The 27396-nt window shown below is 39.3% G+C and overlaps 1 long non-coding RNA gene across 1 annotated transcript in view; it reads left to right on the forward strand.

The window, feature by feature from the left end:
• Window positions 1–18661: 18661 nt before the first annotated feature.
• The window catches only part of LOC123608061, a 32033-nt gene continuing 23298 nt past the window's right edge, over window positions 18662–27396 (forward strand). Inside the window, exon 1 of the long non-coding RNA XR_006717068.1 lies at window positions 18662–18711. This is a non-coding gene — a long non-coding RNA (uncharacterized LOC123608061). The remainder of the gene's footprint in view (window positions 18712–27396) is intronic.

Below are 27396 nucleotides of genomic sequence, written 5' to 3' on the forward strand. Positions count from 1 at the left end.
AGAGTCTAATTTTACATATTAAAGTTTAAAGATTAAGTATTTTCCTATCTGACTAAGTGGATGTCCTTAAAAGAGTATCCCAAATGAGGGTGATCATTCTACTCTGTATTTCTTTGATGAAGTCATCATCCATCATAACATTTAGAATTTTTTAATTATTTTCAGTTAGTAACTAATAATAGTGGCAAACAGAATATAAAATTCATTCAAAATGTTCCCATTTGGAGCCAGGCCTCTAAAAATCCCTGTTTACCTTCCTTAGCGACTGTCCTATAATGCATGCATGCATAGTGCAGGCATTTATGCATGTAAATGCTCTGTTTCCACCCCAACTGGGTGTCCTATCACATAATTCCCACACCAGCTACCTGATTAGCATCATACTCCACAGTTTTCTGTCTCTCTTTTTTTTTTTTTTAATGTTTTTTTATTCATTTTTGAGAGATAGAGAAAGAGCGTGAGCAGGGCAGGGACAGAGAATGAGACAGAGAATCCAAAGCAGGCTCCAGGCTCTGAGCTATCAGCACAGGGCCTGACATGGCACCCGAACTCACAAACTGCAAGATCACGACCTGAGGCGAAGTTGGATGCTTAACTGACTGAACCACCCAGGCGCCCCATCACACTCCACAGGTTTAAGGGCTCAGTCTTAGAAGACTTCCCTCACTTCAGACACCAGGTGAAAGCCCCATAACTTAAGGGTTCCCATGAGTCCCCCAGGTTCAATAACCCACTGGAGTAACTCCTAGAACTCAGGAAAACACTATACTTATCACTATAGTTTTAGCATAATGGATACAAATCATGGCCAGCCAGTTGGAAGACATGCTCAGTGCAAGGTCTGGGAGGGTCCAGAGCATCCCTACCAATCCTTGTGGCATCTAGGTGTACCACACATCAATGTGTACACCAATCAGGAAGGTCCACTGAGCCTGTGTCCAGAGTTTTTACTGGGGCTTCATTAAGTAGGCATGACTAATTAAATCATGGGCTGCATGATTGAGCTCAATCTCCTGGAGGTAGGGCTGGTCCAAATTCCAACTCTCCAGATACATGGTTGGTCTTTCTGGGGACCAGTCCACACCCTGAAGTTATGGGGTGGAGTGGGATGGGGGAGGGCACCTTGAGTCGTCTCATTACCGTTATCAGTAGCACCACAGCACTCTGGAAATACCAAGGGTTTCTGAACCTCTGTGCCAGGAAAGGGGGACAAGGATCAGATGTATATTCTCGATTATACTACAGGGTATAATCCAGATTTTGTGTAAGGCTCTCCTTTGTGTCTCTAATTCTGACCTTTCTACTGGCTTACTCACAGGCTACTGCAAGTCATTGGAAGCTGTCTTGCTTCCATCTAGCTCAGCAAACTCAAAATCATGCTTATCTGCCAAATTAACTTGTCCCAAATTCCCTGTAATGGTTGATAGAAACCACTGTTCTCCTGGACGTGAAGACTCCAAATTTTAGATTCATCCTTGACTCTCTCTTGTGATTAAGATTTCCTGTAAATCTTTGTCTGATTACATTATTTAGATCACTTTTCCAACCTTGTTGAACTAGGCCCCCTGATAGTAAGTGTTAAAAATCCAAACGCAAACAAAGCAAGTCAAATTCCACACACTTCACTTTGTCCTTTGTCCCATAGATTCTGATATGTCCCCTCTGGTTGAGAGTTTCTGGGCTGGATTATAGTCACATCACAAATATGACTTTAGACATTTTCAACTCTTCCAAATCAAAGATCATCAATAATGTTTCAAGGGAACTTTCTCCCTGTGCCTTTGAATACACTGCCAGTAGATATCAATTGATGGTAATACAATCATAGTAGAGGACTTTAACACTCCACTTCATTGATGGACTTCATCATCTACACAGAAAATGAATAAGGAAACAATGTCTTTGAATGACACATTGGACCAGATGGACATAACAGACATACACAGAACATTCCATCTTGCAGAGCACTTTTTTGAATTTAAACAAGGGTAGGGCTGGCATGGGTAGCTCGAGAGTGGCCAGAAGGTTGCAACACAAACTAATCTCATTTTTCCTTTTCTTCCCTCTTCCTTGTTATTCTATGTTATACATCCCACAAATGAAAATTTCCTGACCCACTTTTTTCCGGCATCCATTTGCTCATTTCATCCTTCATTTATTCGTTCATCCCGTGTCTCTTGAGCACCTCTAGGCCAGGCACTGTTCTAGTATCGGGACAGAGCGGTGTTCAATACCCAGCCCCCTGCCCTCCAGGAGATCCCAGTCTCACGGCAGGGGCAACAGGTAGGTGAACAGAGATACAGGATAACTTCAGAGTGTGGTAAGTGCTATGAGAACAATATTAAAACAGGCTCAGATGGTAGAGATTGATGGGGGGCAGTGTGCAGCTTAGGTTGGGTGTTCAGAGAAGGCCTTTCTGTAGGGGCAGCATTTGATCCCAAACCTGAATGACCTAGATCTTGTCTCTTCACCCCTGTTATACCCTATGTAAAAGAGAGGGGAAGAGAGAATCCTAGGATCACACTGCATGGAAACCACGGTACATAGTAATTGAGAACACGGGGTCTATTTGGAGACAAACAGACTTGCCTTAGTCCTTAGATCACAAAGGACTCTTTGATCTTAACTCTGAAATTAGGGAAATTGGGCCCAAATTTGTTTAGCTTGAGCTTGCTCTTAGTTCCCATCTGAGAAACTCTGGGCTCAGATAGCCCTAGCATTCTTTCCTGGAAGCAGAGTGTGATAAAACCACACACTCAAGCTGCCGTGGCGTCCTACATTGCTTCCCTTAGTGTCCCCAAAAGAGCCTCGAGGGGTCCATATGGGTTTCCTACTAAAGCGAGAGCTCAGGAGTGAGCCACTCTGCTTCTGCTCTTTTAGATTCCGTAGCACTCTCCTTCTCTCTCCCACTCCCCGCTCCTCTCTCCATAAATAAACCTGCCTTCTGTTTATTTAGGGTGGTGAGCGAGTTTCTACTTTCACAGCACACAAGGTCACACACAGTCAGCCTAAGGGCCCTCCTTGAGGTATTCTGCATTCAGGAATCTTTAGGGGGGGGGGGCACACCTCTGGGGATTAATAGGAACAGGCAGGGCAGTGACAGTGAAATGTGAAGAATCTGGGGGGGGGGGGCTGGGCATCACCGTGCAGGCATACGGTGCTTTTTCCTGGATGACTGAATGCCTTATTATTAAGTCACACAGAGGGGGAAAAGTCGCTTTTGGACTGGAACCAAATACGGGAAATTTCAACACCAGAGGCGGCTTTCTCCGAGTATTTTATAAGGACCTCTGTTTCACACTTTGAGCCAATGTAATGTCAGGCTTACAGATATGCTTTTGTTGTAGTTCTTAATTGTAACTCATTTGAAATACAGGTACATCGCTTTGCAACTGCTTTAATGCATCAGGACAACACTGTGTTTCATCCAAATTAATGTAACATTTTCAAACACTTTTTGTGGGGCACCTGGCCGACTTCAGCTCAGGTCATGATCTCACGGTTCGTGGGTTTGAGCCCCGCGTTGGACTCTGTACTGACAGCTCAGAGCCTGGGGCCTGCTTCGGAGTCTGTGTCTCCCTCTCTCTCTGCCCCTTCCCCACTCTCACTCTGTCTCTGTCTCTCAAAAACAAATAAACATTAAAACAAAAATAAAACACTTTTTGTACCTGTTTATGCCTCCAAGCTCAGGAATTTCATTCTGGTTTCCTATTCTTTTCCGTCTACCCAGCTCATTCTCACTCTGCTCCCACACCACACTGGACCTTCACTGTCTGGCCTGGCAGCGATTTCTCTCCCTCTCTCCCGGTCTCATTCCCTAAGAAACAGAAATGGAAACAAACAAATTAAAAGAGGTGCCGTCTCCGAGGGATGAGCTGGGTTTCTTTTCAGGTGTTTTCCCTTCTATGTCCTGCTAAACTGATGGTTATACCCAGTGTGAATCCACAGAGAAGGAGAAAGTCAACAGAGGAAGTGAATCCAAATCAGAACACTATCCTGGCTGTACTGCAGCAGATTTTGTAAAGATTTCATTAAATATCAGTCATAGCCTGCTCATGGATAATTAAAAGTTGCCTGTGGAGAGCATATTACATTTAAGAGAGTAAGTAGTATCGGTGCTAGAGGGAGAAACAAGCCAGCAGTCCCCAAGACCTCCCATCGACAGTGCCTTCAGCCCTCAAGAACCTGGAGGCCTCTGGGGTTCGTTCATTCCTGAAGCTCTGTCCCAGTACTGGCCAGCTCTGACTATTAGATAGTTCTTTCCTTTACTAAGCTGACATTTCTCTCTCCTCACTGGAAATAGTTCTGTGTCTGGTGGGGGGCACGCATACAAAAATAGGTCCAGTTTTTCTTTTGGGTGAAAACATCAGCCTGCCTTATCTCTAGGTTAAACACATTTGATTTAAGTGAATAATATTGATAATGTTCCTTCAAGTCCCCTCAACAGGCTGCTTTTTTTCCTGAACTCTTTCTGATTAGTCTCTATCCCTTTTATACTGACTGTTGTGTCCTAAACCTCTTCTTTTAGTGTTTTCTCACTGCACCTTTTTGGCCCCCTTTCCTCTGATAATACATTGGAGTGCTATCCACCAGCAGCTACCCCCACCCTTTACATTTGCTTTTAGAGATCTACTCCTTTTATTTAAAAAAAAAAAAACAACTACACATATTCCTAAAACCATAGATGATGTGAATAGGAATATATAGTCTTGGTGTGATTGGTAATTCATACGTATTTCTCTCTGGGTTTGGAATCCCCCAGGAAAGGCAGACCATTGGGAGAATCTGTCTTTCCAGATAGAACTCCTCCAAATGCCCCATGATACTGAAAATAGCATTTTGTATTTATATTGCATGCTATTTGGTAATAACCACTGTTCTAAAAGCTTTACGTGGGTATTCTCATATAATTTAATTCTCATAAATTCACAAGGTAGGTGCAGCTAAGGCTTAGGAGGATCACGTGGCTTGCACAAGGCTCTGCAGTTTACATGTTAGAGCCAGGATTATAACCCACCTCCCACAGTGATACCCTGCGGCGACTTCTGTGGTCTTTGTCATAATGCCTCGTACAAGTACTTGTTGTTTTCCTGATGATCAAGCTGACAGAAACCTAACTTTGTCTTCCAATGTTTCCCATCTTGACGGTTCATCTGAATGGCTTGAAGAAACTCCAAGTGTTCTTGAAGTTCCTGGATAACGATCCGTGGATTTGGCTCTTTTAGGACATGCATTTACTTCCTCATGCTTGTTCTCTTTTTTTTTCTTTTTTTTTTTTTTTTCTTTTTTTTTCAACGTTTATTTATTTTTGGGACAGAGAGAGACAGAGCATGAACGGGGGAGGGGCAGAGAGAGAGGGAGACACAGAATCGGAAACAGGCTCCAGGCTCTGAGCCATCAGCCCAGAGCCCGACGCGGGGCTCGAACTCACGGACCGCGAGATCGTGACCTGGCTGAAGTCAGACGCTTAACCGACTGCGCCACCCAGGCGCCCCTCATGCTTGTTCTCTTAACAAGGTTTGCAGTGCAGTTATCACAAACACATCAAAATTATGTAAATGTCTTTCCTACTAGATGAACTGTAATTGAATGACTGCTTTTTGTGTGTTTTTTTTATGTTTATTTATTTTTGAGAGAGAGAGAGAGAGAGAGAGAGAGCGCACAGTGGAGGGGTAGAGAAAGAGAGAGACAAAGGATTCTGAAGCTGGCTTGTCAGCACAGAGCCCGATGTGGGGCTTGAACTCACGAGCTGTGAGATCATGACCTGAACTGAAGTCAGACACTTAACCCACTGAGCCACCCAGGTGCCCCACTTTTTGTGTGTGTGTGTGTTTTTTAAATAAGCTATTGAGGTTCACTTTACATGCAATAAAACGTGTACACTTAACAGTTCAATGAGTATTGACAAATATATATATCCATGTAATACCACCCTAATCGAGGTACAGAGCATTTCCGTTAATCCAGAAAGTTGCCTTGTGCCCCTTTTTGTAGCAGATCTTCCCTCCACCCACCCAAAGGCAACCAGTAATCTAGTTTTATCACTAGATCTGATTCCTATCACTACACCATCACAAAGTAGAATCATACATACATAAATGGGATCTTCTATTTCTGGCTTCTTTCACTCAGCCTGATGTTTTTGAGACCATTTGTGCATTGTTCTATTCCTTTTTATTGTGGAGTGGCATTTCATTAGATAAACATACCACAGTGTTTATCCACTCACTCAGTGACAGACATTGGAATTGTTTGTTTTGTGTCTAATATGAATAAAGCTGCTAAAATATAGACAAGTTTTTTGTCTACAATGTCATTATCCTCTTGTAAAACCCTGGTTGCAAGTTAAGTGTATGTTTAACTCCAAAACGATTGTATCATTTTATATTCCCAGCAGCAGTGTATGAGGGTTTCAATTGTTCCACATCTTTGCCAACACTTGGTTTTGGTAGATTTTTTTTTTTTTTAACTCTTAGCCTTTTTAGGAGGTGAGTAGTGGTATCTCTTTGTAGTTTTCAGTTGCATTTCTCAGATTCCTAAATGTGTTGATATCTTTTCTTGTTATTTTTGGCCATCTGGTTATTTCTGGTCATTTTTGGTTATTTTTGTACATCTCTTTTGGGAAGTATCTGTTTCTGTAGTTTTAGATCTTTTTGTTTTTTGGTGGGGTTTATCTCATTAGTAATAAGAGATCTTTATATATCCTAGATAGAAGTCCTTTGTCAGATTCATTTATTACATTATTTTCTCTTGGCTTGTGACTTGCCTTTGTATCTTCTCAACAATGTACTTTAATTTTAATTTAATTTATTTTTGCATTAACAGTTTTATTTGAAATGAAAAGCAAAGTCAGACTTTTAAAAACAAAACGAGTCTCATTTGACAGTCTTTTTTTTTTTTTTTTTTTAAACAAATAGGATGCACTCTGCTGATTGGATTATATGGTGGGCATTTTCCATAAATTGAATGAACTTAATGTTTGTTTATTTATATATTTATATATTTATTTATTCATTTATTTATTTAGATAGACCCTGAGCAGTGGAGGGACACAGAGAGAGGGAGACACAGAATCTGAAGCAGGCTTCAGGCTCTGAGCTGTCAGCATAGAGCTCGATGCAGGGCTTGAACCCAGTAACCACAAGATCATGACCTGAGTCAAAGTCAGACGCTTAACTGACTGAGCTAACCCAGTTGGTGAATTATTTATTTCATAAATTGAATGAACTTAAATCAGCAGCTCAAGAGGTTGTTTTTCCAGCTTTGAGATATAATTATCACATGATCTTAGGTAAGTTTAAGGTGTACAAAGTGTTGATTTAATACATTTATAAATTGTAAAATGATTATCATTGTAGTATCACCTCCATCCTGTCACATAGTAACCATTTTGGGGGGCAATGAGAACATTTAAGATCTACTGTCTTAGCAACTTTCAGATATATGATAGAGTATTATTAGCTCTAATAACTACACTGTATATTAGATCTCTAAACTTGTTTATCTTATAACTGAAAGCTTGTACCCTTTGACCAACATCTTCCCATTTATGCCATCCCCACCCTTGATAACTGCCACTCTACTTTTTCTCCAACTTTGTCTTTTTTAGATTCAATGTATAAGTGATACCTTACAGTATTTGTCTCTTTCTGTCTGACATATTTCACTTAGCATAATGCCCTCAAGTTCCATCCAAATTGTTGCAAACTGCAGGATTTCCTTCCTTCTCATGGCTGAATAATATTTCATTGAATATATACATATAGACTATATCTTCTGCTAAGGTACTTACCATCTGTTGATTGGTACTTAGGTTGTTTCCATATCTTGGCTATTGTGAGTAATGTTACAATAAACATGGGGGTGCAGATATCTCTATGAGATCCTATTTTTACTTCCTTTGTGTATATATATATATATATATATATATATATATATATATATATATACACACACACACCCAGTAGTGGGACTGCTGGATCATATAGTAGTTTTATTTTTAATTTTTTGAGGAACCTCCACACAGTTTTCCATAATGGCTGCACCAATCTGCATTCCCACCAACAGTGCACAAAGATTCTATTTTGTCTACCTCTTTGCCATCACTTGTTGTCTCTTGTTTTTTGTTTTGTTTTGTTTTGTTTTTGTTTTTATATATGCTAGTAATTCTAGCAGGTGAGAAGTGATCATCTCATTGTGGTTTTGATTTGCATTTTCCTGATGATCAGTGATGTTGAACACCTTTTCATGTGCCTGATGGTCATTTGTGTCTTCTTTGTGAAACTCTATTCAGTTCCTCTGCCCATTTTTAAAAAGAGTTGTTAGGTTTTTTTTTTCTTTTTTGCTACTCACTTGTATGAATTTTTTTTTATGTTTGGGATATTAACCCCCTATCAGATATATGATTTGCAAATATTGTACAGTTATACAGTTTCAGGTCTTAAATTTAAGTCTTCAATTCATTTTGAGTTCATTTTTGAGTGGTGTAAGTTGGGGGTTGAAGTATAATTGGCATTAAATAAACTACATATGTTTAAACTGTACAGTTTGATGAGTTTTGACATATATACACCATTGAAACTATTATCATTATCAAGATAATAAACATTTCCATGAGCCCCTAAAAGAACAGTTTCTTTCAAAAACTTTTAGTTTTGAACGAGTTGCATTCAAGGGGGCCGGGATAAGTGTCAAAAAATGAGGTTCAAAAAAATAAATAAAAATAAAATTAGAATTTTTAGTTTTGAAGTTCAATTTACCAAAATTTTCTTTTGTGGTGATTTTTCTTTGTTAATTTTTTTAAAGAAAATCTGTGATAAAATGTTGCCTAACAGAGCAAAAGTTCTATACCATGTTTTCTTCTAGAAAATTTTTATTTTTAGCCTGTACACCTAGGTCAAAGAACCATCTTAAATTAATTTTTGAGAACAAGGAAATAAGATTCAAGGTTCATTTTTTCCTGTGTGGATATGTAATTGTTTAAATAACAATTGTTGAAAATGTTCTGTTCCCCCATGGAACTACCTCTGTGACTTTGTCAAAATTGACCATATGTATGTGGATATATTTCTGGATTTTGTATTTTATTCCACTGATCTACATGTCTGTCCTTTTAGCAATACCACACTGCCTTAACTACTGTAGCTTTATGGTAAGTCTTGAGATCAGATAGTATAAATTGTCCAACTTTTTCAAAATTACTTTAACTCTTCATTCTTTCATTTCTGTGTATATTTTAGAAATAGCCCATAAATTTCACACACACACACACACACACACACACACAAAACCCAGTGGAATCTTGCTTTGTATTGTGTTGACTCTATGGATATTTGGGGAGGATTGACATCTTAATATCCTATGAGCATGGTATATTTCTTTTATTTAAACCTTCTCATTTACGTAAGTCTTTTATTTCTCTTAGTAGTGTTTTTTGTATTTCAGAGGTCTTACATATCTTTTTGTTGAATTTATTCCTAACTATTTTTATCATTTTTGATGCTATTTTAAACAGTATTGTTTAAAAATTCAGTTTCTAATTATTTGTTGCTAGTGTATAGAAAGATAATTCATGTTTATATACTGACCTTATATCCTATGACCTTGCTAAATTTACTTATTAATTCTAGTATTGTTTTCATATTTGTTAGGATTTAAAAACTTTTATCATCTGCAAATACAGATAGTTTTACTTCTTCCTGTCCAATCTGTATGCTTCCTCTTCCTCTTTATTTTTTTATTTTTATTTTTGTTTTTTGCCATGTTCCACTGGCTAGGATCTCCCATACAGAATAGAAAAGAAGTGGTGATATTGGGCATCCTTGCTCAGTAACTGATCTTTGGAGAAATGTATTCAATATTTCACCATTGAATATGCTGCTTGCTATGGGTTTCTCACCAATGCCCTTTATAAAAATGAGGAAGTTTCTTCAGTTCCTTGTGTGCTTAGAGTTTGTGTGTGTTGTTTTAATAATTAGTGGATGCTGACTTTTATAAATGACTTTTCTGCATATCTTGAGATCATATGATTTTTTTCCTCTTTATTTTACAGTGTGTTGAATTTTTGGACTGATTTTTTGGATGTAAAATCTTGCATCCCTGGAAAAACCCTCACTTCATCATGATGGATCACCCTTTTTGTATATCTCTGGATTTTAATTGTTTAATTGTTTTAAGTTTGTTGATTTATTTTTGAGAGACATAGAGAGACCTTGTGAGCAGGGGAGGGGCAGAGAGAGAGGGAGAGAGAAAATCCCAAGCAGGCTCTGCACTGTCAGCACAGAGCCTGATGTGGGGCTTGAATTCATAAACCATGAGAATAGGACCTAAGCCAAAATCAAGAGTCAGATGCTTAATCAACTGAGCCACCCAGGTGCACCAATTGTTAATTTTTTAAAAGAATTTTTGCATCTTTTTATGACAGATATTGTGTTCTGCAATCCTTTTGTATTATTTTTTTAAGTTTATTTATTTATTTTGAGAGAGAGAAACAGAGGGCACAGGCAGGGGAGGGGCATAGAGAGAGGGAAAGAGAGAGAGACAGAGAGAGAGAGAGAGACAGAGAGAGAGAGAGAATCCCAAGCAGGCTCTGCGCTGCCAGCACAGAGCCTGACGTGGGTCTCAAACCCACAAACCATGAGATCATGACCCGAGCCAAAGTCAAGAGCCAGTCACTTAACTGACTGAGCCACCCAGGTTCCCCTATTTGTATTATCTTTGTACATATTAGTAAACTTTCCTCCTTTTGTATTTTCTGGAAGAATTGGAGATTACTATTATTTGTCCTTTAATAGTTTGCTAGAATCCACCAGTGAAATATCTAGGCCTCCAGTTGTCTTTATGGGATGATGATGATGGTGATGATTAAACTTCTTTTATCGGTATAGGACTATTTAAAATTTCTAGTTTTCCTTGAGTCAATTTTGGTAAGTTGTATTGCTCAACCGTGTAACAGCTATTCTCTGCTGAGTCCTGTGTATTATAACCCTATATATGTGCAGCCCAGCATTTGGCAACCTGAAGGGAACTTTCACACAGATTTTTGCTCACATACCTCCCCCAATCCCTAAGCATCTCTGTCTTCTCTTGTGCTCTTCCCCTATAGATCCCGCCAAGTGTAACAGCTCTTAGTGCTGGTCTCTGCCTCCTCAGCTTAAGGGAACTGCCATGCACTGTTTGGGCTCCAGCTCCCTGCACCATGATCAGGAAATTGTCCCTGGAAAACAGCCAGAGCAATCAAAAGACACACCCCATGAGTTTTCCTTCTTTCATGGCTCACAGTCTTGTACTATGCCAATGCCAGAAAACATTTGCTTCCTACAGTTTGTCCAGTTTTGTAATTGTTTACAGTGGGAAGGCTAGTCTGATATGAGGCTTTCTATTATGGTGACAAATAGAGATCACTTTTTGTGTTTATTATTAGTATTAAGTATTAAGTAACAGTGTGAGTGGGGATGTCCAAACTTCTATATGTAGAATATGTGACCTCTTGTGACCCAGCTTGTCTACCCTGTATATTCATCTAATCTTATCTGTTGCCACACTGCCAAGTATTTTATGCTTCAGAAAAACTATGCTACTTACTGTTACTGTTTGCCATGCGTATGCACAAATGAGGCTGGTGTACTTGTTCCCGTGGATCCTTGGGTGTTTGGTATGTGCTATCTTTATTGCCCTGAATGTTTCCTTCTGTTTCTCCACAAGGTAACTTGTGTTTTTCCTTCAGAACTTATTCTGACCCCTATGGCTGGATCACAGAGCCCTATGCTTACTCCTATCATAGCACTCAGCATAGCAAATTAGCATTGTCTGTTCATTTTTTTTTTCTGCCTCTCACATTTGTGGACAGCAACTAATTCTTATTTGTCTCTAGATGAATAAATACCTAGAAAGTCCTTAATAAACATTTGAAGAATGACTGGCCTAACACCATTAATTGGTACTTTAACTTAAAGCGTGTGTTGTAGTGTTTCACTGCTTAAAATAATTAGCTTTGTTAATCTAGCTTAGTGTGCCAAACTAGAAATAAATCACAGTCTTTCAAGGCCAGCTCTTGCCCTTCAACCTTAGGATGGTGGTATCCCATAGGCCAGACCCCATAGCAGCCTGGAGTGAGACATTTCATGACTTTTCACTTTCATGTTCCTGGATCATTTGATTCATGATCTTGGGCCTGGTGGCTCTTTGCTCTGGTAGATGACCTGAGAATCTGGCCGCTGTTATTTCAGCAGGACTCCTGGTGCCCCAGGTCCCAAGGCAGCCCCACACTGCAGCTTCCATTGCTTTAAGCATTCTGCAATGGCTGGATTCCTTTGCTAGAGATTAGATATCTGGCATTTGAACATCAGGCTTTCATTTTCTGGGGACTTCTTCTGTTTGCATTCCATTTTAGTGTGCCCTAAATTTTCCTTGTTCTTCTATCGGAGAGGAGATGATTCCTTTCTTGGGTGCATTACTTTCTTATTTCCATGAGCATTCTACAAAGGTTTGAGTGTCTTATGTCTTAGAACTGCACTAAATATGACATTCTGAATATAGATTCTCATTCTGAGACTAAAACTTCCTTAGAAGTGTGACTTCTCCCTCAGAAGAGTGACTGGTTAATCAAAACTTCTGCTTGCTGAGGGATTTTTGACTCTCTAGAGCTTCAGAGTTGGGTCTTTACTACTTATAAGGACAGGGGCAGGAGACGGGGATGGGGAGAGAAAGAGAGAAAGAGAGAGAGAGAGAATACGAATGAATGAATCATAGGCAGGCCATGCTCAGTATGGAGCCCAACACAGGGCTCAATCTCTGGACCATTATATCATGAGCTGAGCTGAAATCAAGAGTCAGATGCTTAACCTTTAGCTGAGCCACCCAGCTGCCCCAAGAGAATACTTCTATACTACAGAGTTTTTTTCTTTATCAGTTGGAAGAAATGCACCAGTAGAAATGTCAGAGACAATTGGAAGGATTATGTGATGACGTTCTAAATTCTTTACATGATATTTATTCTTTTCAAAACTTCATCAATTTGGATCACCTTTTTTTCCAGAAATTTTTTCACTCTCAACAGGTTTATTGAACGTGTAAGCATGCAGTTATATAGAGACTCCTCTTATAATTTTAGAGGATTTTCTGGTTATTTTTAGAAATTGAGAAAAAAAACCAAGGCGTTGGTTTTTCTGATTGTTTTAATATGTTATTTGGCCAGGAAACCCAGAAATCTCCAAATCCGGTCTTGGCCTACCCGGTCCTCTTTTCTGAAGGGACTCCAAGGGAAATACAAGAACGGGCAACAATAGCAAAGTGACACAGAGAAAAGTCAAGTCTAGTTTCGGCTGGGACTTTACTTTGGCACTGCAGAGTTGAATGGCAGTAGGCTACATTGGGTCTGCGTTGCACAGTCAGGCCTCCTGGATCATCGAGAATGTGTAGGACCAGAACAAATAGCTCATCATCCTACTCCAGTGATCCAGAAGAAAAGGAGATGAAGACACAGCATTTTCCCCAGTAGCGAGCACTGCCCCAGGACATTTCTGGCAAACCAGTAATTTCCTGCCCAGTTGCCACATTGGAGAAAAGATAGAGGAGAAAAAGAGAAAAGAGATGGCCAGGGTCTCCTGATAGCCACAGCAAGGGACCTGTGTCTTGGGGGTGGGGGAGGGGAATGGGGAAGGAGTGTACAAGCAATAACTTGGGGGAAATAAGAATTCCCTGAATTGTGCATTTTAAGATTTTCATTTATTTCCAATTTATTATTATAAATTTTAATGTTGACACTAGAGTGGAAACACAATTGCTTCTCAGCCTTGTCAGCCACTGATTTGCTCCTGAGTGAATGCAATATGCATTTTCAAGACAAAACGGACACTCACTTTCAAATGAGGCCTGGAAAGAGACAGAGAGTTAGAGGGTTGCTCTGTTCTGGTCTAACACTCTCGTCTTCATTTTTTATATTCTTTAATATGTCTGGTTCAAATGTGGTTTAGTATGGATGATATTTTACATGATCTGGGTGTCTTTCCTCCTTGTGAAATTCTGAGGTGGCAAAGCGGACATTCACTGACAAGACGTGAAGAATTGCCAGATGGGGTTTTCTCTTGACTTATGACCTAAACAGAATGCAATATATATATGTTCTACTTCTTGTCTCTAGGAGTTTAATATTCTAAATACTAGTACAGCAAACAATTCTACAAAAAATAGGTTTATGATCTAATCTCCATCATTCTGCCTTATATTACTGAAGATTTTATAAAATAAGTTGGCTAAACAAGAATTAATGTTTTTCCTGAAGTTATCTTTAGGGTACGCTCTGCTTCAATTGTCAGTCTTTTTCACTATTTATTTAACTGAAAGCCCTGTTGTTTTTTGTACATAAATTAATAGTTTTTGCAGACATTTTACTCTTGCATAGCAAATACACATCTACATTTTAACTGACTGAATTTCAACCTATACAGTATATGGGCAGTTTCATCCATGTTTCATTAAGTATTAACAATAAATTAGACTGGCATGCCTTGTTGTAAACTGATGTCATGCTACTTAGAAATTTTGGTCACATGGTCATGGATCATTCTTAAGGAAGACTAAAAATGAAATAGAATTCAGCTATTTGACCTTCCATATGGCCATGAGCAAAACAGAAGCAGCTTTAGGCCAGTTGAAAGTTGCAGCTGAAATTTGGTGCATCTTAATATTGACTTACATTTTTTCCTATTTTTTTTCTAAATAATTATAATTAGGATGTTATATTCTGTTTAACCATTTGTTATTTGGGAGACTTTGGTGGGAGTTCTTTTAACCAAAATTTTCTTATTACTTTTTTAAAAAAATGTTTATTGATCTATTTTGAGAGAGAGAGAGAGAGTGAGAGAGAGAAAGAGAGCAGGGTCGGAGCAGAGAGAGAAGGAGAGAGAGAGAATTCCAAGAAGGCTCCACACTGTCACCACAGAGCCCAACACAGGGCTCAATCGCATGAACTGTGAAATCATGACCTGAGCCGAAACCAAGAGTTGGATGCTTAACCGACTGAGCCACCCACACACCCCTTATTACTTTTAAATTTTATTATATTATCACCAAATTACATATACTTTTAACATATGATTCATTTTTCTATTTTATTTATTTCTTATGTATTTGATCTGTTTTATGAACAGGTCAAAATAGGTGTGTTAAAATGGTCTTACAATGATTAGTTTTGCAAAATGATCTGTGCATTTTTTAAAGCAAATTTTCCTATGGGTGTTTTGATACCGTGTTATTCATGTATTAAAAGTTCACTCTAGGGGCACCTGGCTGTATCAGTCGGTGGAGCGTGCTACCCTTGATCTCAGGGTTGTAAGTTCAAGCCTGACACTGGGTGTAGAGATTATTTAAAAATAAAATCTTAAAAAAAAAAAAAAAAGTCCACTCTACTGTTTTCTACCTATGTGACCATGGCAAGTTGCTTAAATTTTCTGAGCTTCATTTCCCTCTTTGTAACCTAGGGTGGTAAGACTTACTTTTCTACAGTCTTTGTTGGAGGATTAGATGAACTAATTTGCACAGAGGGAAGGTATACATTTAATAGTAGTTATTATATGTTCTTTGTGTTTTATGCACTTCATCAATGGCACTTTTTATTCTGTTTGATCCATTTTCAGTTCTGCTTGGTGTCAAATTAGTACTGTCATACTCGTCTTCTTTGGGTTTCAGTATGCCTGAAATCTCATTCTCTATTTTTTTATTATAATAAAATACACATAACATAAAACTTACCATTTTAGCCATTTATAGGTATACAATTCATTGGCATTAAGTACATTCATAATGTTACTATCCATTTATAGAACTTTTTCATCATCCCAAGCAGAAAGTCTATACCCACTACTTAATGAAGTCTATACCCCATTCTCCCCTCCCTCTAGCCCCTTGTAACCTCTATTCTACTTCTGTCTCTCTGAATTTGCCTTTTCTTGGTATCTCATATAAGCAGAATCATAAAATATTTGTCCTTTTGTATCTATTTCACTTAGCATAATGTTTTCAGAGGTCATTCATGATGTGGCCTATATCAAAATCTCATTTATTTTTATTGCTGGATAATATTCCATTGTATATATATATCTGTGTTTTGTTTATCCATTTCTCTGTTAGTGGACACTTGGGATTGTTTCCACCTTTGTCTGTTATGAATGATGCTGCTATGAATATTGGCATATAAGTACGTGCTTGAGTCCCTGCTTTCAATTCTTTGAGTATGTGCCTAGAGGTGGAGTTGCTAGATCATATGGTAATTCTATGTTTAACTTTTTGAGGGGCTGCCAAACTGTTTTCCATAGTGATGTCCTATTTTTTTTTTTTAAGAGTTCTGTGTTAGGTGTATCTGTTTTAGGTGTATCTCTTGTGATATGGTTGGCTTTTACTTTTTTTCAAAATTTTACATATACTTTCATGTTATCCTCATAAAACACACATGAGATATGTGCAATTACTTTTAACTTACAAAGAAATAAATGTTCACTAATAGAATAAATAATTTCCCCAAGCCACACAACTGATGAATTTCAGGGAGTTTAAGTGATTCCAGACCTCTAACTATGGAGTGCTCTTTTTATATGATGGCTCCCATTTCTCTCCCAATAGATTTTTTTTTAATGTTCATTTATTTTTGAGAGAGAGAGAGACAGAGTGTGAGTGGGGGGAGGGACAGAGAGAGACACACACACACACACAGAATCAGAAGCAGGTTCCAGGCTCTGAGCTGTCAGCACAGAGCCCGACGCGGGGCTCGAACCCATGAACCGTGAGAACATGACCTGAGCCAAAGTCAGATGCTCTACTGACTGAGCCACCCCGGCACCCCCCAATATATTTTAAGTTACTAAAAATGGGCCGATGTCTGATGCATTTTTATGATCCTCTGTACTTTGATGAGTATCTTGCAAAAAACAGAAAAAAAAAAAAAAAAAAACACGTACTTATTGGTTGGCAAATTCATCATGCAGCTCTCCCTTCTAGAATATCCACATTTCTGGGGCGCCTGGGTCGCTCAGTTGGTTGAGTGTCCAACTTCAGCTCAGGTCATGATCTCATGGTTTGTGAGTTCGAGCCCTGCATCCGGCTCTGGTGCTGACAGCTCAGAGCCTGGATCCTGCTTTGGATTCTGTGTCCCTCTTCCTCTCTGCCCCACCCCTGCTTGTGCTCTGTCTCTGTCTCTCTCTGTCTTTCAAAAATGAATAAACACACACACACAAAATTAGAATATCCACATTTCTGACCAACCCTTAACTAAATCCTGTGCATCAGCCAAAGGAAATATCATACTTCACTTAATTTATTAGACCATGGCTGTATACAACATTTTGCTGAGTCGCTGTTCTCCTAATGCACTTGCTTTCTGTTGGGCACTTGATCCTATGACACCTTATTACCTGCTTCATATTTCATGTATCATATATTTTCTAAGTTCATTATTCAGTCATTCTTTCCTGTGCCCGGTCTGAGATAGTTAATACCTGCAAAGAGGCACAACTTTTCTTCTTCAAGATTTTCAATTAATCTTTGATTTTCTGCAGTTTGAGTGTGATATATATACCTAGGTATAGATGTTTTTGGTGTTTATTATGGTTAGTGTTTTCTGAGCTTGCTGCATCTGTGGTTTAGTGGCCATCATTAACTTTGGAAAATTCTCAGTCATTATTTCCTCAAATATTTCTTCTGTTTCTTTCTTATCTCTACACCTGTTATTCCCATTATAGTTTCAGCATAGTATGTTCCATCTTTTTCATTCTTTTTTTCTGTTTATATTTCAGGTTTGGAAGTTTTTACTCATTGATTGTTTCACTGGCCATATCCAGTCTCCTGATGACCTCATCAACTACATTTTTACATTTACGTGACAGTATTTTTTCTTTTTTAAAAAAAAATAAAAAAAATTTGTTTTAAATACAGTATTTTTTATTTCTAACATTTCCTTTTCTTTATTGGCATTCCCTTCACTCTATTACCTATCTGTTCTTTCATGTCATCTACTCTTTCCATTAAAACCCTTAGTATATTAATCATTTAAATTTTTTTTTTAATATTTATTTTGAGAGAGACAAACAGAGCATGAGCAGGGAATGGGCAGGAGAGAGGGAGACACAGAATCCAAGCAGGCTCCAGGCTCTGAGCTGTCAGCACAGAGCCCAATACAGGGCTCGAACCCACGAGTGAGATCATCACCTGAGCCGAAGTTGGACACTCAACCAACTGAGCCACCCAGGCACCCCTGATCATAGTTATTTTAAATCACCAGTCTTATAATTCTAAAATATCTTCCATATATGAATCTAGGTCTCAGGCTGGATTTGTCTCATCACATTATGTTTTTTGCCCTTTAGCATGCCTTGTAATTTTTTGTTGAAACCAGGTGTGATGCATCTGGTAAAAGGAACTGATGTTGATAGATCTTTAGTGTGAAGTTTTATGTTTATCTGATTAGGAGTTAGGTCATTTTGACCCTGCGATAGCTTTGGTCTTAGAGGCTAAACTCTTCTCTCATATCCTTGTTTTTGTCTCTTTTGTTGTTTTTTGGTGTCCCTAGAAACTTCTCAAGTCAGATCTGAAGCTCACAACTTGTTATTTGAATTTTTCTTAGTTGTAATCCCTTTTTTTTTTTTTTTTTTTTACAGGAACTCTACTGATGTGGTGGTAAGGCGAGTAGAGAGAAGAAGCCTTCTATAGTCCTATGATTAGGTCTGTGTCTTTTAGTGAACTTGAATTGGGTATCTCCCTTCCCCCACATGGAAGGCTAGAGGTGGCTGCAGTTGGGTGTTTTCCTATCTCCAGGTCAGTTTGGCTTTGGTATAACCCCAGTGGGTTAGGTAAAACAGTTTCCTTTCAAGGCAGGCTTTATTAAAGAGAACAGAGAGCTCTGAGCATATTTCAAAATGATTATATTTCCACACTTTCTATTAGAAGCACTAGGAGACCACTGTATGATCTTCACTGTAAGAACTGGTAGGACAAAATGTGGGAGCTCTTCGAGGACTGGGCCCCCTTAGAGACTTTTTTTTAATGTTTATTTATTTATTTTTTGAGAGAGAAAGAGATCACAAACAGGAAACGGGCAGAGAGAGAAGGGGAGAGAGAATCCAGAGCTGGAAGCAGGGCTCAAACACACAAACTGCAAGATCATGACCTGAGCCAAGCTGGCTCAAGAGTCAGACACTTGACCAACTGAGCCATCCAGGTGCCCCCTTCAGAGAAGTTTAATTCTCAAGATTGTCTACATCAAACCTCGAACAGTCATTTGTAGTTTAAAATGTTCCTGCTGATATTGTCTCCAGCTGTGGGTTTCTGCCTCTGATTTGTTCCTGGTATGCTCTGATTATCTGGGTCCATCTGTCTGACTCGTTTTCAGGGCAGTTTGCCCTGTGACCTCAATTCTGATGGATCTAAGAGTTGTTGTTTTTCAGTTTGTTCAGGTTTGTTTCTTGTTATGAGTACAGAAGCAATGACTTCCCAGCTCTTTACATGTCAGGCTGGAAACCAGAAGTCGTATTTGTAAATATCTTCCCAAGTGATGGGATCTTTGTTGCTCTCTCACTCACCTGCAACGTGTCTAGGGAGCCAAGACCAAAATGATTCATGAGTCAAATAATCTCAGGAGAATGGCTGAGCAATGTTTATGTTTTCATGATGTTAATTAGCATGCTTTTACTTCCACTCAAAGAATTCCCTTTAGCATTTCTTGTAAGATGGGTCTGGTGGTAATGAAATCCGTCAGCTTTTGTTGGTTCAGGAAAGACTTATCCCTGTTTTGTTTGCAAAGGATGGCTTTACTGAGGATAGAGGCTTGGTTGACAGTTTTTTTCTTTTACTCTTTTGAACATGTCATCCCATTCTCTCCTGGCCTAAAAAGTTTCTGTTGAGAAATCTGCTACTGGTCTTTTGGATGTCCCTTTGTATGTGTCTGTCCTTGTCTCTTGCTGCTCTTAAAATTCTTTGTCTTTGACATTTGACAATTTAATTATAGTGTGTCCCCGTGGCATTTTGGACATCATGCACCTGGACATCCATTTCTCTTCCCAGATTTGGGAAGTTTCCAGCCATTATTGTTTTAAATATACTTTCTATACCTTTCTCTTTTTTTTTTCTCCCTCTGGAATTCTCATAATGTGAATATTGTTTCTTTTCATGGTGTCCTATAATTCCTGTAGGCTTTCTTCACTCTTTTTCATTCTTTTTTCATTTTGTTTCTCTAAGTGAGTAATTTCCAATGTCCTGTCCTCCAGATCACTGACTCTTTTGTCTGCATGATCGAGTCTACTTTTGCAACTCTTGAATTCTTCAGTTCAGTTATTGTATTTTTCAATTCTAGGATTTCTGTTGGGTTTTTCTGTTTGTTTGTTTGTTAATGTTTATTTATTTTTGAGGGAGAGACAGAGCATGAGTGGGGGAGGGGCAGAGAGAGGGGAGGACACAGAATCCAAAGCAGGCCCGAGGCTCCGAGCTGTCAGCACAGAGCCCGATGAGGGACTTGAACTCACGAACTGCGAGGTCATGATCTGAGCCAAAGTCAGACATTCAACTGAGCCACCCAGGTGCCCCTTTTCTGGTTTTTTTTAATGGTTGTAATTTTTTTTGTCAAACTTCTCATTTTGTTCATGCATCGTTTTCCTAATTTCATTTAGCTGTCTGTTTTCTTGGAGTTCACTAAACTTCCTTAAGAGGATTATTCTGAATTCTTTTTCTGACAGTTCATGGAGTTCTATTTCTTTAGGATCAGTTATTGGAGCTTTATTAGTTTCCTTTGGTGGTCTTGTGTTTACCTTATTTTTTAAATGATCCTTGATTCCTCATGTTGGTATCTGCACATTTAACAGAGTTCCTCTTCCAGACTTTATAGCTTTGTTTTGGCAAACCTGTCAGCTTCACCAGTCAGCTCAGTTGGGGATTCTGGGTGGGTCTACTGGTAATATTCTTGCGCAGGTGGAACCTACTAATTTGGTCTGTTTGGGGACAAGGCAATGTTTGAGCTCTGAAAATAGGGAGAGGGGAGTGTGCCACCAGTTGAGAACAGTTGGATAGGATTACTGGCTTGGTTCACTACCCAAGTGAGGTCGTAGTATGGGTTTAGCAGTTGGTTAGATTTCCTGGTCTAGCTTACAAATGCTCAGCACTGGGTAGTATATTCAGTAGTAGTTGAGGCTATGAAAATTAGCTTTCCTGCCCTGGGAGGGCAGCAAGATAGGACCCAGAACCCATCTAGCTTTGGAGATCTGAATCAAGCCAGAGTGTGCACTGAATTGCTGGTTAGGCGAGGCTACCAGTTTCACTCTGCAGATGGGGGAAGCCATGGCTGTGCTCTCTGTTCAAGTGCCCTGTACAGAGGGGTGTTGAATGGGCTATGCAGCCTCCCATATGCTCTGGCCAGGTACCCTGGTGGGACAGCCTGAAGGCTGCAATGAGCAGGTCTATAAATAAGGTCCCCTGTCTGGGCACAGTGGGGAAAGGAGCTCTAAAGCCAGTAACACTGTTTGTTTATTGTCTTAACTCAAACCAACCTGCACCACACACTCCCAGATGACACAGGGCCAATTGGCTTTGTTCTGCAAACTGTCAGCCCTGCCTGCCACCCCTCAGACTGAGTACCGTGGGGTTGTCATGGCTCCCAGGAGTTATGTCCAGCCCTTCTGGTCTGATGAGTCCTGAAGACACTCTCCACAGTGTGCCGGGCTGTGTCTCAGCTCCATCGACTGAGTGGGAAGGTCAGGGCCACTCCAGGTTACTCTGTTTTCCCAGACAGGATCCCCCGTGGCTCCAGGCCAGGAATGAATTAATCCCCCTGCCTGTGTGTAGTATGGAGATGCTGCACACCTGTATTGGCTTTGCTTTGGGGGCCGTCAGCTCCGCCTGCCCACCTCTTGGTTCATGGGCCACACAGCCTCCAGGAGGCTTTGGTCAGAAGGGATTGGAATACACTTTCACAGCGGGTGGGGTATGATTCAGTTCCTTGCCCGGGTGTGGACAAACCAGGCTCTAGGGGCCGGCAGAACTCCTTGTGTTGAGGATCGAAACCAGGCAGATCTGTACCTCACTGAGTTCCCCGGCCAGAGCGCACCCCTGACTTGGTTCTGCAGATGAGCAAAGCCGCTGGTTGGGATTAAGCACTTGGGCACTGCAGGTGAGAACTCAGTCTGCCAAGATTCAAGTGCTGGTTCTTGCAATTCCTCTCCCCCCAACTTTTCTGTCACAGTCAGATTTCCAGTGGTTGAGCGCCCACCCCACCCCGAGACTCCCCTGCAGTCCCTGTAGGGCAAGATCATGGTGGGGCCTCCCACAAAGCAACCCACAATGCTGAGGCTGGGGGCGGCCCTGGTTGACTTTTCCCACTGGAGAAACTAGAGGCTCAGGGGAGACGTCTCCATGTGCTGGTGCCCTGTCCTGGGGGAGGGGCAATGGGGTCAATGCACAGCCACCTCTCTTACCCAGCTAATGCAGCCTGTCTTGGTCTCTGTGGTGAGAGATGCTTCAGCCTCATACCTGTTTTTTAGGATTCTTTCAGTGGTGTCTTATTCCTGAATAGCTGTTAGTTGTTCCTGTGAGGCAGTGTGAATTCGGGAAGAGCCCCTGTCACCATCTTGGTGATGTCCCTTAGCTTTACGTTTAACCCACAGCTTTCTTTAATCTTAACTATTCCTAACTATACCAGTATTTCATTAGGGTTTGCTCTTAATGGTTTTCAAAAATACTCTCCAGTCTCCATTTTCTTTTTTTTTGTTGTTGTTGTTGTTGTTGTTGTTTTTCAACGTTTATTTATTTTTGGGACAGAGAGAGACAGAGCATGAACGGGGGAGGGGCAGAGAGAGAGGGAGACACAGAATCGGAAACAGGCTCCAGGCTCTGAGCCATCAGCCCAGAGCCTGACGCGGGGCTCGAACTCCCGGACCGTGAGATCGTGACCTGGCTGAAGTCGGACGCTTAACCGACTGCGCCACCCAGGCGCCCCTTGTTGTTGTTGTTTTTAATGTTTCTGTACTTTTGAGAGAGAGAGAGAGACGGAGACAGAGCACGAGCAGGGGAGGGGTAGAGAGAGGGAGACAGGATCCGAAGCAGGCTCCAGGCTCTGAGCTGTGAGCACAGAGCCCAACGTGGGGCTCGAACCCACAAACCGGGGGATCATGACCTGAGCCGAGGTCAGGTGCTTAACCGACTGAGCCACCCAGATGGCCCAAAAACCAGAGTTTTAAATCTTTCTAGGAAGTACCCTATCTGGAATTCATGTGAGATCTTTTTATTCTTACAATTCAAAAGTTTTGCTAGACTATGTCACCCACACCCACCACCAATTCCTGCCCTGGGTATTTTCTTGTATTTGTCATTACCTCTGAATAATGGCTGTAAGAGAGCTGTGTGATGGGATACAGATGGAGGGCTTTATTCTGGTTGTTTGAGGTAGAATAACCAAAGCATAGATGGCCAGTTTGCATCCACATTTAGGTTCCAGGTTTCAGACAGTTGGGTAGGCACGATGTCTTTGGCCTATCATTTTCCAAATATGGAAGACATAATTTGTGGCAAGATCAGCCTATTTTTTTTTAATGTTTGTTTGTTTGTTTTGAGAGAGAGAGTGGAAGAGGGGCAGAGAGAGAGGGAGAGAGAGAGAGAATCCCAAGCAGGCTCTGCGGTGTCAGCACAGAGCCAAATGCGGGGCTTGATCTCAGGAACTGTGAGATCATGATCTGAGCTGAAATCAAGAGCCTGACGCTTAAACAACTGAGCCACCCAGGCACCCCAGCCTATTTTTTTAAGGAACAGTTTTATTGACATTATTCATATGCCATACGACGCCCATTTTTAAAGCATACAATTCAGTGGGTTGTTGTATAGTCACAGATACGTGCATAACCCATCACCTCAGAAAGAAAGCCCATGCCCCTTAGCTACACCTTCCCTCTACCCACTCATCCCTGCCAGCCCTAAGCAACCACTCATCTACTTTCTATTTCTATACATTCGCCTGTTTTGCACATTTTATATAAATGGTATCATGTAACATACAGTCTTTTGTGACTGACTTCTTTCTTTTAGCATAATGTTTTTAAGGGTCATCCATGTTGTAGTTTACAACAGTACTTTCTGGTCACATCACATTCCATTATATGAATATTACCACATTTTATGTATCCTTTCATTAGTCCATAGACATTTGGTTTGTTTCCACCTTTTGGCTATTATGAATAATGATGATGTAAGCATTTGTGTAAAAGTTTTTGTGGGCATACATTTTCATTCCTCTTGGATAGATACATAGGAGTGGGATTTCTGAGTCATATTCTAACTCTGTGTTTAATCACTTGAGGAATTACCACACTGTTTTCTAACGTAGCCACACCATTTTGCATTTGCAACAGCAGCTTAGGAAGTTTCTGATCTTTTCACGTCCTCATCAACACTGGCTTTTCATTTGTGGCAATTCTTGAGTGTGTGAAGCGGTATCTCATTATGGTTTTGACTTGCATTTCCCTGATAACTAATGATGCTCAGCATCTTTCCATGTGGTTATTGGACATCTGGATGTCTCTTTGGAGAAATGTCTATTCAGATACCTTGCCCTTTTTTAAGTTGATTATTTGTCTTTTTATTATTGAGTTGTAAGAGTTCTTTATATATTCTGGATATGGTCCCTTATTAAATATGCTACTTGCGGGGAGCCTGGGTGGTTCAGTCAGTTAAACTTCCAACTTCGGTTCAGGTCATGATCTCATCATTTGTGAGTTCGAACCCTGAGTTGGGCTCTGTGCTGACAGCTCAGAGCCTGGAGCCTTCTTCAGATTCTGTGTCTTCGGATTCTCTGCCCCTCTCCTGCTCATACTCTGTGTCTCTCTCTCTCAAAAATAAATAAACATTAAAAAAATGCTACTTGCAAATATTTTCTCTTCCGTGTGTCAGCTTTTCACCTTCTTGATATTGTCCTTTGACATTTTTTTATTTTGATGAAGTCCTATTTATTTATTTTTCTTTTGTTTTGGTGCTCTTGGTGTTGTATCTATGAACCATTACCTATTTCAAGGTTATGAAGATTTATGCCTATGCTTTCTTCTAAGAATTTTATCATTTTTAGCTCTTACATTTAGGTCTTTGATCCATTTTGAATAAGCTTTTTTATGTGGTGTGAGGTAAAGGTCTCGTTTCTTTTTTTCTTTCTTTTTCTTTTTTTTTTTTTTTTCTATGTGGAAATCCATTTGCCTCAGCACCATTTGTTGAAAAAACCTATTCTTGTCCTATTGAATTGTCTTGGAATCCTTGTCAAAAATCAACTGGCCTCAGATATAAGGGGTTATTTCTGGATTTTGTGTTCTCTTCCATTGATCTATATGTCTGACCTTATGCTGATTCCACATAGTATTGATTTTTGTAGCTATGCAATTTTCGAAACAAGAAAGTGTTAATCTACTAACTTTATTCTTCTTTCTTAACATTGTTCTGGCTATTTAGGGTCCCTTCCAATTTCATATGAATTTTAGGACCAGCTTGTCTATGTCTGCAGAAAAGCCAACTGCAGTTTTAATAGGGATTGCATTAAGTTTTTAGGTAATTTCAGGAGTATGACCATTTTATCAATATTAATTTTTCCAATCCATGAATGCATACGTCTTTCCATTCATTTAGGTATTTTCAAATTTCTTTCAGCAATGTTTTGTAGTTTTCAGTGTATAAGTCTTGCATTTTTTAAAAATCATTCCTAAGTATTTTAGTCTTTTTTATGCTATTGTAAATGTAATCTTTTACCTAATTTTATTTTCAGATTGTTCACTGATGGTTTATAGAAACACAGTTGGTTTTTGTATATCACTTGTGTATCCTACAACCTTGCTCAACCTGTTTATTCTAATTTTTCAAGATTATTTAGGATTTTCTGTATGGGAGATCATGCCATCTGCAAATAGAATTAGTTTTATCCCTTTCTTTCTATCTAAATGCCTGTTATACCTTTTTCTTGCCTAATTGCACTGTCTAGAACCTTCAGTTCAACACAGAATACAGGTGGTGAGAGCAGGCATGCTTGTCTTTTTCCTGACATTAGGGGGAAGCTTTCAGTCTTTTACCATTAAGTCTGATGTTTGCTGTGGGTTTTCACAGATGCCCTTTATTAGATTTCAGAAAGTTCCATCCATTCCTGGTTGATTGTGTGTTATTATCACGAAAAGGTGTTGGAATTTGTCAAGTGCCTTTTCTGGATCGACTGAGATGATCATGTGCTTTTGTTCTTTTTTCTGTTAAGATGGTGTATTGCATTGATTGATATTCATATGTTGAATCAGTCTTCCATCACTGGGATAAATCCCACCTTATTTTGGTGTATAATATGATTTATGTATTGCTGGCTGTATGTGCTAGTATGTTGAGTATTTTTGTGTTTATATTCCTAAGAGATATTAGTCTGTAGTTTTATTATGATATTACTGTAAAGGTCATACTTTTAGAATGAATTGAGAAGAATTCTCATTTATTTTTGAAGTGTTTGTGAAGGATTGGTATTAATTATTTAAACATTTGGCAGAATTCACCTGTGAAGACATCTCTTGAGCTTTTCTTTGGTGGTAGTTTACTTGATTATCAAACTAGTCAGATTTTCTATTTCTTCTTGAGTCAATTTCAATAGCTTGTATCTTTCTAGGAATTTGTGTGCATTTCATCTAAGCACACAGTTGTTTATAGTATTCCCTTATAATCCTTTTTATTATTGTCAGGTCAATAGTAATGCCTCACCTCTTTCATCTCTGATTTAATCATTTAAATATACTCACTTTTTGGGTTAATCTTTCTAAAGGCTTTATAATTTAGTTGATCTTTTCAGTAAAATGACTTTTGGCTTTAAAAGTCTTCTCTGATGTTTTCTATTCCTTATTTCATTAATTTCTGTTTTCATTTTTATTATCTCCTTTTTCTGATTTCCTTAGATTTAGTTTGTTTTTCTTTTTCTAGTCACTTAAAATGGAAGTTTAAATTATTGATGTGAGATCTTTCTTCTTTTTTAATACAGGAATTTACAACTATAAGTTTCCCTCTACACATGGTTTTAGTTATATCCCATAAATTTTGATATGTCTTCATTTTCATTTATATCGAAGTATCCCTTAATTTCTCTTGTAATTTCTTCTTCAGCTCATTTCTTATTTAAAAGTGTGATGTTTAATTTTCACATATTTGTGAGTTTCCCAAGTTTTTGTGATTTCTAATTTATTTCATTACAGTTAGTATTGACATACTTTGATGTCAATCCTTTTGAATTTATTGAAAGTTGTTTTATGACCTAATGTATTATTTACCCTGAATAATGTCCCATGTGGACCTGAGAAGAAAGTGTATTCTGTTGTTATTTTATGGCTATCTGTTAGGTCTAGTTGGTTTATAGTGTTGTTCAAGTCTTCT

The sequence above is a fragment of the Leopardus geoffroyi genome, chromosome B2 (genome assembly GCF_018350155.1).
Source record: "Leopardus geoffroyi isolate Oge1 chromosome B2, O.geoffroyi_Oge1_pat1.0, whole genome shotgun sequence".
Lineage (NCBI taxonomy): Eukaryota > Metazoa > Chordata > Mammalia > Carnivora > Felidae > Leopardus > Leopardus geoffroyi.